Below are 16,424 nucleotides of genomic sequence, written 5' to 3'. Positions count from 1 at the left end.
AAATTAGCATATTTTCATCCCAGCCCCACCAATAACTTATGTGCCTGACCCCAAAGCATTTAAATCAGGGCACAAGTCGAGGAACCACGTGGGTGGAAGGCGTCTACCCACTTTTTTGAAAGGGCGGATGCTGTCCCTATTGTGTATATTTTTTTTAAATCCTGCACTTGCTTTTGAACACTGGTCATGCATCTGGGAGGTGAGACCCTTCGTCACAAAACCACATTAATAGCTCGGCACTGGCACCTAAAATGTTTTATAATGCCATCCTGCAATACATAACGTGCTTTGGGGAAGTTTATTAGATTTTTAAAGTGCATTCCTTTCATAGTTCGTCAGCAGAGTAATAAGAAATCAGTTTTTTTGGCAAATGTATATTTGGTCTATGCAATTTAAGTTGAATATAATTTAGCATATCTAATTCAATTTTAGGATTTGTTCATTTCCTGTGACGTCATGTCCCAATGCGTGCATCAGAGTTCCTCCATTTTTAGGACTAGAGCCTTGACTTAATTCATTTTCTTTTGGAGATGTGACAGCACGGCTTTATATACACACTTCTGGTCTGTGAGATCTGCAAAAAGTATGAGTTCATAGTAGGTCAAAGCTCTGTCATTGGCAGAAGTAGACCTCAGTAAAGACATTGGGCCTCATTAAGAGTATGGAGGTAGCCATGCTGCTTTTAGCGGCATAGCCACCCCCCATACCGGGTACCGGGTCCTGCAAAAGGGGACTTAACGGGCCATTCCGACCTTGGAGGGCCCGGTAAATCCCTTTCGCGGGACCCAGACCCAGTACATCCCCATTCCCATTTGAGCCCCCATAGGGCCCAATGGGAATGGGGAGGATGTTAACAACGGGCCTGTTAATGACAGGCCCGTTGTTAGCATCCTGGTCTGCTAGCGGGTCGCGCTAAGGACGCCTGGTCTGACCAGGCGTTCCAGAGCGGGACCCGCTGCAGACCACGTAATGAGGCATCCTGTAATGAACGGTGGCGGTCCCTTACCGGCACCGTTCATTACGGGTCCACACTCGTTGTAATGAGGCCTCATTGTGTCACTTTGAATGTGATTATGCTGGAAAACGACAAACCTCAGGGTGTTCGCATATCCACAACATGTTTTACATTATTCTTTAATGTGGGGTAAGGAGTAGGTTTAGGGGGGATAAAGACATTCAAGGCGAAATTCATGTTAGGCACCCTCAACGATAATCCCAGAGAAATAACCCATTGCAGTTTTCATTAGGAAGCATCTGCACTATTATCTATGAATCACACAGCTGCCCTGGGAAGAAGACTGGGGGAATTGGTGTCCACCAGGAGCATCAGTGCATCTTAACCCAGCCTTCAAATTACCCATGAGGGGACCTGTGAGAAAGAAGAGGACAACAAATAGCACCAATGTAAGCTAATTGGTACTTGGCATATAATCAAAGAACAATTTGGTTGGGATCATACAAATGAACAGATTTGCAATCCTCTACATTAGCTCTCACTAATTGTGGGAAATATATTGGCACTGGAAATATAGGCCTGGCACCACTTAAGAGAAGGATTCACACTATATTTGTTGTATATTTTTTGTAGCGCAATATAATAATATGTGTGTTTAAAATGGAATGACGTGCTTTTGTTGTGACTTTCTACTATTACTATCTGTTGCTATTTCTTTTAATATACATCCTAATTATGTCATTAATTATATATTGTGTTAATCTGTTAGTGATTAGGTTTCAGACATAAAGCGACAGAGGAAGCTCACTGATTTCTTAACTAGACCAAGCTGTAGTTCAGTTACCGTCAAAGAAGCTGGAGATCTGCATACGTCTGTTTCTAGTGATGATCACCACAGTTCTAATAGACCAGATAGACCTAGCTGCAGTACAGAACTGGATTGATGTTCACCAGTTCCATCAGATGTAGACTGTGAAGTTATTAGAAGTCCATGTGAGATAGGAAGTGCAGCAGTAGTTAGACAGTTTCCTGATGATTTGGGATCCATATTTGAGCAACCATTTCAACCACGGATAAAGTTTCCAATCACTGTGATAGGTGGAAAATCCAGGTCCTTCCAAGAAGCATGGTACTCTAATACTAAATGCTTGGAGTACTCTAAGAAAATGGACTCTGCTTACTGCTTTTCCTGCCGTAATTTTGGAAGTAACAGTAGGCTGATACAACATGCAAATCCCCTTTTATTGATGCTGGTGAGTTTGTTTACATTTTATGGCAGTTAGGTAACACATCAGAATAGTTACTGTGATAAGAAACTATACCTACGTTCTGCTTTGTGAGTTATGACAACCTTTGTTGGATGGGCAAAATGTACTAAAATTCATGGAGAAATTATCCTTACTCACTGCCTGAGATGGCGAGCGGTCTACAGTTAAGAGGTTTTAGATTTGTAGTAATGTGCATTCAATTTCTTTGTAAACTGTAAATGTTTACAATTAAGTCAGCAGTCATAAAGAAGGAATTGAAGATGTAGAGTACGTGCAGTCGCTGTGCTGTAAATAATATTAAAACTCAAGAGTGGGATGACTTCAAACAAAACACAGTGAATCCAATTTAATTTTACAATTTGCTATTCATCATTATCATTGCTTTACCTATGGTCCATAAGTAATGCTGTGATGCATTTAGAATTGTCATACAATCTACAGACCGTAGACTGTGGCACCATGCAGTGGACTGACAAGATAAACCCAGATTGGGTGGACAAAAGGGACTAATGTCTTGATATTTTATCATATTCCAACCTCTGCTAGGTGGGTACTGTGACTGGAAACATGCAAGTGGTTCCAGTGGTGGATTTCGCAGACATGCCAACAGTTCAGCACACATACATTCAATGACCCGGTGGAAAGACTACTGCGACAACCACACAAACAGGACAGGATTGATGACCTGATAGATTAAGTAGGCACTTTTTTGTATACTTGCTTTATTCTTTAATCTGTACTTCAATAACTATAAGAAGAAATGTACTTCTCTGATACCAGAATGTTGTAAACAAAGGGCTGTACCAATTGTTATGAGAACTCTCCTGAGTTATACCCCTATGCAATGCCAGGGGCAAATAAGGGGTAATGGTATCTAACAGTTGTTACAGCCCAACCTCCCCCGACCCCAGCATAAATAATTTTTCATCCCATTGGGAGGCTGTGCCCCTCGTCCATCTGGGAATCCTGCTCTGAACCTCAGTGCATGCAGAAGGCCCTTCAGAAAATCCCTCAAAACTTTCTCTTTAAATCAAAAAGAACAAGTTACTTTCTTACCTGGTAACGTTCTTTCGATGGGATGGTCCGACGACGTATTCCATATCTATGACAGGTAATCACCACAGCTGTGCTGCTTCAGAAACTTTTTTCGGCGTCTGCGTCCTGCGTCGATGACGTCGATGCGCCGTCGTCGAGGGCCTCCTCCGACGTCTGACGTCATCCGATGTGATAAGTAGGACGCACGACGCCGGTAGCCTCAGTTGTAGTTTTTTCCCCCAGAACGTGTGACACTAGTCAACTGCCAGTCAGACACAAAGCCTTGCGGAACGTAAGCTGCAATCGCAAAAGAAATTCTGCAGCGGGGAAGGCAGGGCGGGAGCGATATGGAATACGTCGTCGGACCATCCCATCGAAAGAACGTTACCAGGTAAGAAAGTAACTTGTTCTTCGAGGGGATTGGGTCCTCCGACGTATTCCATATCTATGACAGACTCCCAAAGCAGTACCAGAGCAAGGAGGAGGGAAAGAATTTAGAATCAAAATTTAGAATAGCCAATCAAATAGCAGAGCAAAGGACCGCCTTGCCAAAGGCCAGATCCTGTGCTCGGATGAAATCGAGGGAATAGTGACGTACAAATGTATGTACTGAAGCCCAGGTGGCTGCATCACAGATGTTGCGAATAGGAACACCCCTCTGCAGGGCAGTAGACGCAGCCATACCCCTGGTAGAATGGGCCCGCAAGCCAGCTGGTGGGTCCTTACCCGCCAAGCGGTAGCACTCCGAGATGGCCAAAATAATCCAGCGAGACAAAGTCTGTTTCGTCACAGCTTGCCCCAAACGCTTTCCAGCGTAACCAATAAAGAGTTGATCGTCCACTCTGACCCGGGACATGCGTGAAACATAAAAGCTCAAAGCTCTCCTAGGATCAAGCCTATGGAGCCTCTCCTCTTCCTTACCAGGATGCGGAGGAGGATAGAATGCCGGAAGAACAACCTTCTGGGCCAAATGAAATTCCGTCACTACCTTCGGAAGAAAAGAAGGACGAACTCTAAGAACAACCCTGTCCTTGTGAAATACAGTGAAGGGTGGCTTAACTGAAAGTGCCTGTAACTCACTCACTCTGCGAGCGGAAGTAACCGCAACTAAAAACACAGTTTTCAGAGTTAACAGCCTCAAAGGGCAAGAATGTAAAGGCTCAAACGGAGCACCCATAAGAAACTTAAGAACAAGGTTTAAATCCCAACCGGGCACCAGGAAAGGTGACGGAGGGAACACATTAGTGAGCCCTTTCAGAAACTGTGAAATTAAAGGGATTTAAAGTAAGAACACTCTTCAGACGAGCGCTTAAAGATGGACAGCGCCGCCAGGTAACCTTTAATGGTACCCACTTGCAAGCCCCTGTGGGCCAAAGAAAGTAAAAAGGACAGAACCATGGGGATGTCACATGCAAAAGGATCCACATTGTGAACTCCGCACCAGTCGCAGAACTTACGCCAACGGCAACGGTACAGAGACTTCGTTGCTGGCCTTCGGGCCGAAAGCAACACCTCCATCATGTCTTCAGGGAGGTCCCAATCCCTATACCTCAACCTTTCAGAAGCCAAGCGTGAAGGTTGAGGGATCTGACCTCTGGATGGAGAACCTGACCCCCCTCCCGTGAGAGCAGATCGTCTCGGTAGGGAAGACGACGCGGAGGGCAGATGGACAAGTCGAGAAGGTCCGGGTACCACGTCCTCCGAGCCCACGCCGGAGCAATGAGGATCATCCGGGAACCGAACTTCCGTAACCTCTGCAGCACTTGCGGGATGACGGGGACTGGAGGAAACGCGTACAGCAGCGGGAATGACCACTCCACCACGAACGCGTCTCCTAAGGCTCCTTTTGGAGGAAATTCCCGCGAGCAAAACCTTTCGCACTTCCGGTTGACACTGGAGGCGAAGAGATCCACTTGAGGGGTCCCCCAAAGAGCGAAGATCTCCAGGAGAATCTCCTAAGCCAACTCCCACTCGTGAGAGATCGTGCTCTGCCTGCTCAGAGCGTCCGCCGTCACGTTTTCGTCTCTGGCCAGATGAACTGCCGAGATCAAAACTTCCTGCTGGATGGCCCAGAACTCGAGCTGCATCGCCTCCCTGCACAGAGGAAGTGACCCTGCCCCCCCTTTTTGTTGAGGTAGTGCATGGCCACTGTGTTGTCCGTCAGGATCAGGACACTCTTTCCTCGCACAGTCGGCAGAAAAGCCTTCAGGGCTAGCCTGACGGCCCTCAGCTCCAACAGATTGATATTGAGTCTGGACTCCGATGGAGACCAACGACCGCTGACTGTCAGCCCGTTGGCATGAGCTCCCCAACCCGTGAGGGATGCATCCGTCACGATCGTCGCCTCCGGCCAGGGAAGCCAAAATGGAGCCCCCTTCATCAAGTTGCCTTCGACGGCCCACCACAGAAGGTCCCGGGCGACCGAGGGCGGCACCTGAACCGGGTCCGACATCCTGCCGGAGGACTGCGACCATTGCGTCTTGAGCGCCCACTGCAAAGATCTCATCCGCAGGCGAGCCTCTGGCACCAGAAGAATGCAGGATGCCATGAGGCCGAGCAACCTCAAGAACTCGAACGCTGGGAGCGTCTGGGCATGCTGAAACTTGTGCACCATCTGCTGAATGTGAAGAGCCCTCACCTGGGGAGGAAAACACTGCCCCAGGGAAGTGTCGAGCACTACTCCGATGTACCGGAGCCGCTGTGTTGGCGTCAAATGGGACTTCTTTAAATTGAGGGAGAAGCCCAGCCTGTGAAGGGAGTGGCAGGTGACGGACAGATGATCCAGGACTTGCTCGGGAGAGCTCCCCCTGATCAACCAATCGTCCAGGTAGGGATAGACGTGAATCCCCCTTTGCCTGAGATGCGCTGCCACCACCACCATGAGCTTGGTGAAAACCCTCGGGGCGGAGGTCAATCCGAACGGCAGGACCCGAAACTGAAAGTGCGAGTCGCCAACCGTGAACCTCAGGTACTTCTTGTGCTTGGGATGGATCGGCACATGGAAGTAAGCATCCTTGAGGTCGAGTGACACCAACCAGTCCTGAAGCTGAAGGGCCTGGAGGACTTGAGAGAGAGTAACCATCTTGAACTTGTCCTTCCTGAGGAGTTTGTTCAAACCGCGCAAGTCCATGATGGGTCTCAATCCCCCGTCTTTCTTCGAAATCAAAAAATAAGGGGAATACCATCCCTTGTTCCTCTCCGCTACAGGCACCAGTTCTATGGCGCCTTTCTCCAGCAGGGCTTGAATTTCCTGCGCAAGGAGCGGATCCGGACTCTGCAAAGAGAGGTTCCCCGGTGGATTGTCGCGAGGCCTGTGCCGAAAGGGAAGACAGTAGCCGTGGGTTACGATGTCCAGAACCCACACATCTGAAGTAATGGCTTGCCACTCTACAAGATGCTGCGCCAGCCTTCCCCCAACCGGCGAACCATGGGACAAGGCCTCATGACTGAATGGGAGCGGCTGCAGCGTTACCTGAGGGCAAAGAGGCAACTGCCCGAGCGGCCTTGGCACCACGGGTACCCTGTCGTCCACCTCTGGTACCCCTGCGTTGGCCTCTATGACTGCCAGCTCCTCTCGCTTTACTGAAGGACGAGTAATAGCGAAAGGAACCACCCCTCCCCTGCTGTCCCCTAGGACGAAAAGGCGGAGGTTGGCGAACTGCAGCGCCCAACGACTTCGCTGCAGCTTTCGAGGTCTGCAACCTCTCAAGGCTCTCGTCAGCCTTGCTGCCAAAAAGGTGTTCACCGTCAAAGGGCATGTTGAGGAGCCGAGACTGCACATCAGGAGCAAACCCCGACTTCCGCAACCACGCAAACCTGCGTATCACGGTGCTCGCTGCCATGGACCTACTGACGCATTCAGCTAAGTCCAAACCCGACTGAACGGACTCACACATGGCATCCTTACCATCCTGGACCATAGCAAGGAAACCATCCCGTTCGTCCCCTTCGGGAATATGTTCAGCCGCTAACGCAACACAGTTCCACAGAGTGTGTGTGAAACGAGACAAGCCACAAATGGAGTTGGCCGCCTGAAGCGCCATACCACCAGAAGAAAACACTTTCTTCGCCCAGCCATCAAAACGTTTGTCTTCCCTATCAGGAGGGATGGTAGGGTACGACGCCTGCTTTGCCGGGGCCGTGGACGCCTGCACCACCAAACTCTCCGGAGTGGGGTGCCTGGTCAAGTAGCAGGGGTCGCTACTGGCTGGACGGTATTTTCGCGACAAGGATCTGCCCACCGCCGGGAGACTCTCCAGAGCAGTCCAAGCCGCCGCCACCCTTCTCTGTAAAGCCATATGGAACGGCAGTACCGGATCAGTCGGGGGACCAACATCAAGGATGTCCGTCAGATCATCCTGCACAAACTCCCCTGGGGGAGCAGACCATCCCAAGTACTCAGAAACCCTAGCCATAAGGCGCCGGTACGAGGAATCGGCATGAGAGCCAGGCTCAGGCCTACAAAACTCCACCTCCGGAGAGGTGTCCAGTCCACTGGCATCATGCAGTGACTGTCTCAAATCGTCAAACTGACTATGGCCCGAGACAATTTCATCTGGAACCTGACTAGGAACCAGGCCATCAGAATCCTCATCCGCCTCTGAAATATAGTCCAGGTGGCGAAAAGAAGGCACCCGAGAGTGCTTGCTCTTAACCGGAGCCTTCCTAGGGGGTTCTCCCGTGCCACGGGGTACCTCCGACACAAATGGCGTCGAGCGAATCAGCGCCGGCGTCGAGAGAACCGGCATCGGCGCCGAGAGGATCTGCGTCGAGGAAATCGGCGTCGACGTCAGATGCAGCGCCTCCAGCATCGGCGGCGTCGACACAGCCCTCGAGGCCGGAGCCCCGAGCGTGTCCCTCGACGACCTGAGCGTCGACGGCTTCCTCGGAGCCGGAGCCTCGAGAAAGCCTGTCGACGCCCTCGACGCCTCAGACCTCGATGTCTTCCTCGAAGACCTCACAGGTGCACACGGTCTCGAACGCGTCGAGGACCGGGACCTGGAACGGGTACGTCGAGAACGAGTCTCCTTGTCCGAACGGGACCTCTCCCGTGACTCGTGCCGACCACTCTTGCGAGCGGTGTCTCTCGACCTCTCACGACCGACCCCACTCGGGGGCGCGGACGGCTTAGTACCCTGCGACTCAAGAATCGCCAGCATTTTCTTCCCGAAGGAAGCCCATTCCTCCGGCATCGCACGGCTGGTGGGGTAAGCGAAGTGCCGGGCAGAGTCCTCCGAAGAGGACCTGGAAGACGACCGGTGTCGGCGCTTCCGAGAATGCCTCGAAGAGGCTGAGGAGTGGCGAGACCGACTCCTAGAAGGAGACCCACGAGACTTCCGACGATGACGCGGAGAGTCACCCCTCGAATCATCCGTCGAAAGCCCCGCAGACTTCGATTTCCTGGGCTTGGACACCCGACCTACCGACAACTTCTTCCTACGTTCGCGTAAGGCTTTGGACGTGAGCGACTGGCAGTCGATACAGTCATCCGTGTCGTGGGCCTCCCCGAGGCACCAGAGGCAGGCGTCGTGCGAGTCCGTCACCGACATCTTGGACCCACACCCCCCTCACTTCTTGAAACCCGGACGTGGGGTCGAAGACGAAGTAGAAGACATCTTCACACGAAGGATTTTCACAAAACGAACAGGTTCAAAGAACCGAGAAGAACAGAACTCCAAAGAGTCGAGGCGTTAACCGAGATTCACGAAGCAACGCGTTCGCGGAAAAAACGGAACTGAGGCTACGGGCATCGTGCGTCCTACTTATCACATCGGATGACGTCGGATGTCGGAGGAGGCCCTCGACGACGGCGCATCGACGCAGGACGCAGACGCCGAAACAAGTTTCCGAAGCAGCACAGCTGTGGTGATTACATGTCATAGATATGGAATACGTCAGAGGACCCAATCCCCTCGAAAGTAGCCTACAGCCCTTAACATTCACTGCTGTGCACATCGCCTTAATTTGGTATTAGTAGAATGCTGCAAAACAATTAGCACATTACATGATTTTTTTTGCTGTTCTCGAGAGCTTGTATGTTTTCATGTCACAAATGACTGTTCATGTCCTTTTCCTTGAGAATCAAAGGAGACTAAACCCAACAAAGCAAACAATTGAATTGAAACGATTGTGTGATACATGATGGGCCTGTAGGTATGACAGTATTCTAGTAGGTCATGACAAGCTAACACCTATTATATCTACTCTGGATTACATTGCTGAGGGTGAAAATAAGATACAAGCTGTAACTGCTAGAGGGTTGTTGGTTCAAGTAACCAGCTTACATTTTGTTAGTGCATTAGTAGTATGCAGAAATATTTTTTGTATAACAAGAGGTCTGTCTGATCAGCTACAGGCAAAAGATCTTGACCTGTCTCGCTGTGTTGCACTTGTTGATGCAGTTAAATCGGATCTGCAGAACTGTAAATCTAATAGTGCTGATATCATTACTGCAGCCAAGGACATGGCTGCATCTATAAGCATCTCGGAACTACATGTCGATGAAAATCCATGCCGTTCTAGCACTGTTCCCAAAAAGCTTCAAGACTCACTTATTATGTCTACTAGGGAAGTTCAAGAGTTGTGAAACAGAATGTAAGCCTTTCTGCATAAGTAGAATCCCTTGTTTCTCGAACTTGTCAAATTATTATTGATGAGCTAGAAAGGAGATTTTCTAGTTTAAATTGTGAATTGTTTGGGGCTGTGGAAGCATTTTCCCCTGCCAGTTTCAAATATCTTGATGTCACTACACTTCAGCCTTTGCTCAACACATACAAGTTTGTGTTTGGTTTTCTGCCAAGTGAGGTGGAACAGAAACAGGCTAAGCATGTGATTTTGCAGAATTTATAAAAGGAACCTAGAAGTACCCTAGATGTTTTGGTTTCTCTAGAAATGTTAAAAGGTCTAGAAGCAGCATTTCCAAATATATGTAATATGCTTAGAGTGGCCCGAACATTTGCAGTTACATCGGTATCATGTGAACGTACTTTTAGTACATTGAAACGTGTTAAAACAAGGTTAAGATCAAGGATGACAGAAAACAGACTGTACTCATTATGCGTCCTGTTTGTTGAGAGGAAATTGTCTTCATTAATTAACATTGATTCAATTGTTGATACCTTCAAAGCAAAAAAGAGGAGAATCGAATTGTAAAAGGGTTGACGAATACAGTGGAGGAAGAACAGCCAATGTAATCTGAGGGTTGGGGAATAGTGAAGGAAGGACAGAGTGTGTGAGGGTTGGTTGTAGGGTGTGGTGAAGGAAGGAAAGGGCATGTGAAAAGTGGGTTTGGAGGATGTAGTGAAGGAAAGGGACTGTGAAAAGGGGGTTGAAGGATGTAGTGAAGGAAGTAAAGGGACCGTGAAAAGGGGGTTGGAGGATGTAGTAAAGGAAGGAAAGGAAATGTGAAAAAGGGGGTTGGAGGATGTAGTGATGGACGGAAAGGAAATGTGAGAAGGGGGTTGGAGGATGTAATGAAGGAAAGAAAGGGAATGTGAAAAGGGGGCTGGAGGTTGAGTGAAGGAAGGACAGAATGTGGATAGGGGGTTGAAGCATGCATTGAGGGAAAATGTAAGGAATAAAGGATTGTGGGGTAAAAGAAAGCAGGTACGGCATAGATAAACTACACTTCCCAGTAGGCATGGGGAAAATGTAGTTTCCTGGGCCGTTAGGTCACAGCTGCTAGTGATCTGCAATTAGTGCGGGTCTTCATAACGGCCGCTCGCCCATGCTTCAGTGCTGTTGATTAATGATTTGGAGAGCACGGGCGGCGGCGGCGACGGCAGCAGGCAGGAGCAAAGCAGACCACTTAGAAGAGGCGTGAAGGAGTCACGCTAGCCATGCCGTGTGTAATCTTGATTCCTGGGCTGCGGCGGTGAAAACTTTCTTACTGCTTCATTTATTGCAGGTCCGGGTCTGTCACGGATGACTCCCCGGGCCATAAAGTTAAGTGGTGCCTATGTTTATGTACTTGCCGGCTGCGGCGGTGAAAACTTTACTTATTGCCTCATTCCCTGCAGGTCCGGGTCAGTCACGGATGACTTCCCGGGCCATAAAGTTAAAGTTTTGCTTAGGTTTATTTACTTGCCAGGATGCGGCGGTGATTTTGGGGAAAAACACTGACTTTCAATGCATTCATGTTTTCGCTGGGCTGTGACGGTGTTTTTTTTGATATGCCATGTAACTTTCATTTGAGTCCAGGCGATTTAATGAAGAAAGTCCGGAATTATGTGCACACTAATGGTGCTTCCATCTTTTGAAGCTAATTAGTGCGGAAGGTTTCTGCCAGAGATATTATGTTCTGGACACAAGAGAGATATTGTGTCTAGAAAGTCTTTTAACATGGATACTAGGTGCCTTCCAAGTACACTGTTTCATGATTTATGAAGTATCCGAGTGGGTCAATGCTGTCTAGTTCATTATGCACGCAATATTGACAAGTCATGATTTCTAATGCAGATGGTTTTTTGTATATGCACAAGTTAGTGTACGGTTACGTGAATACAGGAGTCAGGTCAGGTTGTAGGAGTCATTATTGAAGATTTCCTTCAATTCATTAGGTGTTCTTTGCTTGTATATGTCTTTGTTTTCCCTTCCTTTCCTTTATTTATCCATCCCCTTTCCCTAACTCCATCTTCCCCCCATTGGCTGCCACGTGGCTACCTGTATTCTATAGTCAGGCGCCCGTGCCAACCACGGTGGGAGGGGTCGATCCATTTGACTTCTGTGGTTCGGGAGAGAGGATTGAAAACCACTCTCCCTTAAGTTCAGAGATTTTGACAGAATCAACAGCCCCCGAATTCGGGAGTACTGAACCACCCAGGCCAAATGGATAACCCTCCTTCTTTAGCAGAAGTGTTAAAGGTACTACAAGATATTCAGGTGGAATTGATACATGTAAGGCAGGAATCTAGCACTTTAAAGAATCAAGTGCAAGGATTAGTAGCACAAGGGACCCCACTGGAGGAAGCAGGGTCGTCTACGGGTAGAACAGGAACCAGAACACCCACTGTTGTGTTTCAGGCACCCAGCAGTGTGCCTTTGGCATCACCTGAAAGGTTTTCTGGGGACCCAAAGAAATACATGACGTTTTTGACCCAGTGTAGATTACATTTTCTGTGTAAACCATCGGCCTTTGAGACTACTCAAGCAAGAACTGCTTTTGTGATTTCATACCTAACAGGAGATGCAGCTGCTTGGGCGATGCCTTTGGTACAAAAAGATGATCAATTATTGTATAATTGGGATAATTTTCAGGCGGAATTCGGTAGATTATTTGATCGGAGGGAAGTATCATTGGCGCAAGACAAGGAGTTATTGGCGCTAAAACAGGGTACCAGAGATCTAGTTTCGTATGTGACTCACTTTAATAGACTGGTAATTGAAACAGATTGGCCAGAGAATAAACGAACAGTTCTATTCTATCAGGGATTGAAGGAAGAGTTAAAAGACGCCATGGCACAGGTAGAACCTCAACCCAACACATGTACAGCTATGATTGATTTAGCATTAAGGTTGGATCATAGAATGAATGAGCGAAAGGGAGATAGGAAAAAATCAGAGGTGGTACCCTTTTGTACGATTAGATAGAGGTAGGGTGAACAACAGAAACAGTGAAGGGGAACCTATGCAGATTGGAGGGGTTAGGGGACCATTATCGGCCACAGAAAAGGAACAGAGAAAGGCTAATAATTTATGTTTGTATTGTGGTCAACCAGGACATTATATCCGTACTTGTCCAAATACTCCTAAGAAGGTAGGGAGTGGAGATAAGAGCAAGGGCGAGTCGGGAAAAGGATTGGGCCGGCCTTAGGGGGAACAAAGGTGTCGGGCTCAGTGGTAGAAAAGTTCCCCACGTGGGTAGCAAATACTTCTCGAAAAGGTAATTCTCATTTGTATATACTGGTAACTTTAATTTTTGCTTGTAATAAACAGATGGTGTCGGCCATGATAGATTCAGGGGCTACTGGAAATTGTATTGACATTGATTTGGCCAAAAGACTAGGGTTGCCTTTGAGAGAAAAGACTCAAGTGGAAGGGGTACAGTCGGTGGATGGGTCACCTTTAATTTCGGGACCCATTTGTCAGCAAACTCAACTCATAGAAATGAGGTGTCAGTCTGGTCATGTGGAGGATATTGTACTAGATCTCATCGCAGCTCCCCAGTTCGGTCTTATTTTAGGAATTCCTTGGTTGACTCAGCATAATCCAAGAATTGATTGGGTAGCTAGAGATATTTTTTGAGAATACGGAATGTATGGGTCACATTGAAGAAGAAGTGAGCCCTGTGTTGTTTTTGGCAGATCAACCACCAGCAGTACAAGTAGTGGGGGCGGTGGGAGCACAGGTTCCGGTGCAATATCAAGAGTATGTGAATGTGTTCGATAAAGGCGGAGCGGAACAACTACCCCCCCATAGACCATACGATTGTGTCATAGAGTTGGAACCTGGGGCTAAATTACCATGTAGTAGAATATATGCATTAACGGAAACTGAGAATCAACATTTGAGAGAGTATTTGGATGACATGTTGAAGAAGGGATTTATTAGACATTCCACATCACCAGTCTCATCCCCATTGTTTTTTGTGCCTAAAAAAGAGGGTACGCTGAGAACATGCATTGATTATCGTGCATTGAATAAGGTGACAGTTAAAAACAGATACCCACTCCCTTTAATTACTGGACTGTTGGACCAAGTAAAGACAGCAGTGGTTTACACCAAGCTTGATTTACGTGGAGCTTATCATTTGATTCGGGTCAAAGAAGGGGATGAGTGGAAAACTGCATTTCGAACTAAGTTTGGATTGTTTGAATATTTGGTTATGCCTTTTGGTTTGTGTAATGCTCCTGCAGCATTTCAATTTTTTATGCAGGAAGTTTTGAGTGAGTTTTTGGATATTTTTGTTATTGTATATATTGATGACATTCTAATTTACTCAAATTCACAAGAACAACATGTGAGTCATGTAAGGGCAGTGTTAAAGAAATTACAAGAACATCAGTTATATGTGAAATTGGAAAAATGTGCCTTTCATGTGAAAAGAGTGGAGTTTTTGGGCTTCATATTGACCCCGGAGGGAATAATTATGGACAAAAACAAGGTACAGGCAGTTTTGGATTGGCCCAAACCCCAGTGTGTTAAAGATATTCAGTCTTTTTTGGGTTTTGCCAATTTCTACAGACGATTCATTACTAATTTTTCTCAGGTTGTAGCCCCTATAACACGACTACTAAGAAAGGCAACCAGCTTTTGTTGGAATGAGGATGCAGATAAGGCTTTTCAGGAATTAAAGATGGCATTTACATCAGCTCCAGTGTTGCGACACCCAGACACGGATAAGATGTTTCAAGTAGAAACCGATGCGTCCAATGTGGCAATAGGGGCGGTGTTATCGCAGAAAGATTCAGAAGGAAGTTGGCACCCAGTAGCGTATTATTCACGAAAACTCACTCTATGTGAACAAAATTATTCCATTACAGATAAAGAACTATTAGCTATCAGAGCTGCTTTCCTGGAATGGAGACATTATTTACTGGGAGCTAAACATCAGGTGTTGGTTGTGACAGATCATAAAAATCTACAGTACTTCAAAACTGCCCACACATTGAGTCCAAGACAATTACGGTGGTCTCAATTTTTCAATGAGTTTGATTTTGTGGTGACCTTCCGGCCAGGAAAAAGAAATGGTAAGGCAGATGCTTTATCACGTCAACAAAACCTGGACAACCTGGTATCGGAAACCAAGTCCATAATCCCCGCAGAGAGAGTGGTGGGGGCAGTAATTTCTAAATTGATGACGCGAGTGAAAAAGGCAATGAGGAATCAAAGGAATCTGAGTTGGGGAATGAGTAACCCTTTGGAAACATTTAAAGAGAATCTTCCTTACTATGATGGAAGATTGTATTTGCCCACTTTGGAACTCCAAAAGAAGGCTTTGCATTGGTGCCATAATTCCCTTTTGGCTGGTCATTCAGGGAGTAAAAAGACACAGGCTCTAGTGGAAAAATACTTTTGGTGGCCGAATTTGAGACAACAGGTGATCACGTATGTGCAAGAATGTGAAACATGTGTACGAAGTAAATCTGATCATACTAAAAAGTCAGGGTTACTTAAACCATTGCCCACGCCCACTAAAATCTGGACACACATTTCAATGGACTTTATTACAGACCTACCACCAGATGATCAGTACGACACAATATGGGTGATAGTGGATTACTTGTCTAAACAAGCTCACTTTGTGCCCTGTAAAGGAATTCCAGGAGCAGGGAAATTAGCGGAATTGTGTTTGCAGCATGTGGTTCGCCTGCATGGGCTACCACGTACTATTGTTTCTGATAGAGGACCACAATTCACATCCAAGTTTTGGCGCGCTTTCTGTCAGATGTTAGGAATTGATTGTGCCTTGTCCACTAGTTATCATCCTCAGACGGATGGACAAACTGAAAGGGTTAATCAGACGCTTGAACAATACCTGCGCTGTTATTTACATGATGGTATGGAGTCGTGGGTTCGAGCATTATGGTTGGCTGAATTCACATATAACAATGCTGAACATGCCTCTTTGGGAATGTCTCCCAATGAGTGCTTGTATGGACAGGTACTGGAAATGTTGCCAGAACAGTTACCAGAGGTTGAAAACCTTCCAGTACTACAGGACAGAAGGCAATTACTTCTAAACATCAGACAAAAGGCGCAGGATAATCTTGAATATGCAAAACATCAATATAAAATGTATGCAGATAAAAAGAGAAGGAAGGCTCCTCAGTACAAGGTGGGAAATAAGGTGTGGCTATCCACACGCAATTTGTCTCTGGTAGGATCTCGAAAATTTGCTCCTAAATACATTGGACCTTATGAAATAGTAAAGATTGTGTCTGAGGTTGCAGTAAAATTAGATGTACCTAAGTCTCTGAAAATTCACCCGGTATTCCATGTGTGTCTCCTTAAACCCGCAGCACCTGGAACACGCATGAAGAGACCTCCTGCCATTCACAAAGAGGATCATGTTGAATATGAAGTAAAGAAGATTTTGGATTCAAAAAGAAGGAGACAAGTGTTGTGGTACCTCATCCAGTGGACTGGATATGGATTGGAAGACTGTTCCTGGGAACCTGCTAGTGCAGTACATGCACCTCGTCTGGTAAGACTGTTTCATGCAAAGT

At 47.0% G+C, this 16,424-nt stretch overlaps 1 protein-coding gene across 5 annotated transcripts in view; it reads right to left on the bottom strand.

Annotated features, from left to right (window-relative positions):
- DOP1A (DOP1 leucine zipper like protein A) overlaps positions 1-16,424 on the bottom strand; it is a 2,904,166-nt gene that overhangs the window by 2,374,166 nt on the left and 513,576 nt on the right. The window lies entirely within an intron of this gene.

The sequence above is a fragment of the Ambystoma mexicanum genome, chromosome 4p (genome assembly GCF_040938575.1).
Source record: "Ambystoma mexicanum isolate Mex_15411 chromosome 4p, UKY_AmexF1_1, whole genome shotgun sequence".
NCBI lineage: Eukaryota > Metazoa > Chordata > Amphibia > Caudata > Ambystomatidae > Ambystoma > Ambystoma mexicanum.
This window is presented reverse-complemented; position numbering and strand designations above follow the sequence as displayed.